The sequence below is a fragment of the Egretta garzetta genome, unplaced genomic scaffold (assembly GCF_000687185.1).
Source record: "Egretta garzetta isolate BGI_Z169 unplaced genomic scaffold, ASM68718v1 scaffold14, whole genome shotgun sequence".
NCBI lineage: Eukaryota > Metazoa > Chordata > Aves > Pelecaniformes > Ardeidae > Egretta > Egretta garzetta.
Window position 1 is genome coordinate 7,894,625 of NW_009259588.1, and position 2,890 is coordinate 7,897,514.

The following is a 2,890-nucleotide window of genomic DNA, read 5'->3' on the forward strand; positions in this document are numbered from 1 at the left end:
TGCCCCATTTTATTCTTTATGCTTTTGTCTCTCGTAATTGAAATACTTTTCATTTCTCCTGAAAGCTGTTTTTTATTTATTTCAAAACAGACCCAGTATTTAGTATACATATTTTCCAGGCCGCTATCATGTGAATGGATGTGTGTCTACACTAGATGCTAACTGTTATGTCTAATAGCCTACTCAGAATATTGGATTTATCCCCCCTTAAGGGCAGAGCTCAGAGCCCGATTTATTTGTACTGGTTGGAGATTTCAATATACACATATGGCTAGATCTTATACGCAAAAGTAAATCACATCAGGTTAGCTAAACAGAAACACCCCTTTGATCACTGCAGCAGATAAAAACTAAGGTTTGTCTCTGACTCCCAGTTTGGAAAATCGATCTGGCCAAATTAAGCATTTCTACAGCACCTAGAGCCACCGAGCTCTGCGGGGTCTGGAGAGGCCAGCAGCATCTCTCCAACTGGGATAATCATATCCATATTCTCCTCTTTGGGTTAATCGTTAGCTTTCTGAATGCTTCCAGTCTTCCTCCTGTTCGTGTGGGAATACTTTAGGGGATCCTCTCTATTTACAGCCAGCGGATTTATATTCCATGAGCGGCTGCAATGCTCATATTCCATGAGTGCCAGTACTGCTGTTTGGGAAATTCACAGGACATCTGGAATAATTTTGATGTTTTCATGTCTTTTTTTTTTTTTTTTTTTTTTTTTTTTTATGTCAACATTTTCCCATTAGCAGAGGGCTGTGAGATTTGGATGCACCTTTCTTACAGGAATAAGCCTGAAAGAGCACAGGTTTGGAGCTCTGACTTGAGCCCACCAGTGGTGCACCCTGCCAGATGGATGGCTCCAGCTAGGTTCAGTTTTCTGGCTTGAAAACTACTTGTATAATCTTCCACTGCTCCTGGTGATCACAAACTGACTGAAAGCCCTTTGAGCCTGCAGTGACGGGCAAGGGCAGAGCTACGAGCAGTGCAAAACCAAGCTCCTGAGATAGAGTTCAAACTTCTTCAGGGATTGTTCTTCTCCATGTCCAGCCAGAGAAATGGGTCAGGTTACAGATTCCGATAAGCGTTTTCCATGTGGAAGATAACAGTGTCTTCCCCTGCATATGACAGAATATTTACCAGGCTGAGAATGCAGCCGTTTTGGGACTGTTTCTTTTCAGAAATGTTTGTTTTAGTTAATTTTGAAGGGGGGGGAAGAAGCAGACTATCCCTGTCCCATGATTAATGTAAGGCTGACCATGAACAAGATAATAATGGCCTCGTCCTCTGGGAACCAGGCCTCTCCCTAATTGCTTTATTGGCAATTAGTCACCCACCATGTGTCACCAAACTGTCACCACCCTCATGTTCATTTTTCATGCTTTTTACAGAAAGTTACTGCTGACTCTACAGGGTGTAACAAGAGCTTCTGTTTATTACCAGGCTTTTCTTAGCTCTTCAAGGACTCGGTTTTGGTGTCCTGGTGAGGCCAAGGATGGGGGCAGATGTTTGGGTTGAACACGTGCTAAGTATGCTGCGTCCCAGTACGGACTTTTCTGAACTAGGCCCGTGACGTGGAGGGCTGAATCCCTACTGACTGAAATTAGAGGCTAATTGTGATGATGGGGAGAGAGGGAGAGAGAAAACCACATTTAAAAGAGCTGGTTTGGGTGCCTCAGAATTGAACGAAACCATATGTGGGTTCTGGTGAAGCTGCTTGGGTTTTTTCAATGTAAAACTGTGGCTGTTCGCCCCACGCTCTTGAGAGGAAACACAGGGCTTTGCAGCTGAACCGGGCGGTGTGTGACCTCCAACACCTCGTCCTGGGTCACCCAGCCTGTGTCTGCACCTCCCTACCTCCACCGCTGTGGGTCTGCGCAGGGAGGGGAGACGCTCCACCAGTGGCACCTGGCTGCAGGCTACTGTGGTGACTATCTGGACTGCGGAAAAGACAGGGAAGGAAGGATGTATCTTTTCCCTTTACTGGGAAGCCACAGAATGGATGGGGATGGTTGCAGATAACTGCAGACATACTTCGGTCCTGCAAACTACGGTCATTTTGCTCCCCAGGAAGGCTCAGTCTCTGTAAACTAAAGCTCGCAGAAGCCATTGTTTGACAACGGACCTGGTGAAATCATGGTCCCCTGCTTCCCGCAGATATTTTGATAATAAAGGAATTTGTGATGGAAAAGCACTGCACTAATTCTGTCCCCTCCCAAGCACCACCCTTCTCGTCTCCTTCAGAAACTGATGAAGTAACCGGCCACGACTTCAGACACTTTGCTCTAAAAAAATATCTGATTCAGAGTAAGATCATGGCAAAAGAGATCTCATCCAGAAAGCTGTAACACTGCCTCATTCCATTTAAGCATGGCTAGCTGGTCCAGTGTTTGCGGTAGGCTGCGTTTCCCATATTGCATCACTCTGGGACAACCTAGCCTTAAAAAGAAGAGGCCGCCCCGTGGGTTAACAGAGCTGAACTAGACTCAGCACTGAATGCAAGGTAGCGAGAGAAGTGTTTTTCTGCAAGGCTTTGCCTTTCTGCATCTGAGGAGTCTGGTTCAGCTTGATCCGCTGTGTAGTGTTAGGAGAGAAAACGAAGTAATCAGAAAAGCAATTTTGGCTTAAAACACAATATTGTGACAATTTCATACACAATTTATGGAACTCTGTTTTGTCACTGTGCACTTACCTAATTCCTTACCAAATCTTCCTAGCACCCTTCCCAAACAATCCCACCCTCATTACTCGTAAACGATTTAGAGAAAGAAAAAAACCCAAACCCACCACCTACCCCCGCAAGTCCAAAATTCATTAGTTATAAATAGTTTAACTTATTCCGTTAACTTATTCTCTGCTTCTATGCACTTGAAATCCTTTCCTGAATCCCTCAGAG

The 2,890-nt window shown here is 44.9% G+C and overlaps 1 protein-coding gene across 1 annotated transcript in view; it reads left to right on the forward strand.

The window, feature by feature from the left end:
* The window catches only part of LOC104125503 (androgen dependent TFPI regulating protein), a 32,238-nt gene that overhangs the window by 4,322 nt on the left and 25,026 nt on the right, over positions 1-2,890 (forward strand). The window lies entirely within an intron of this gene.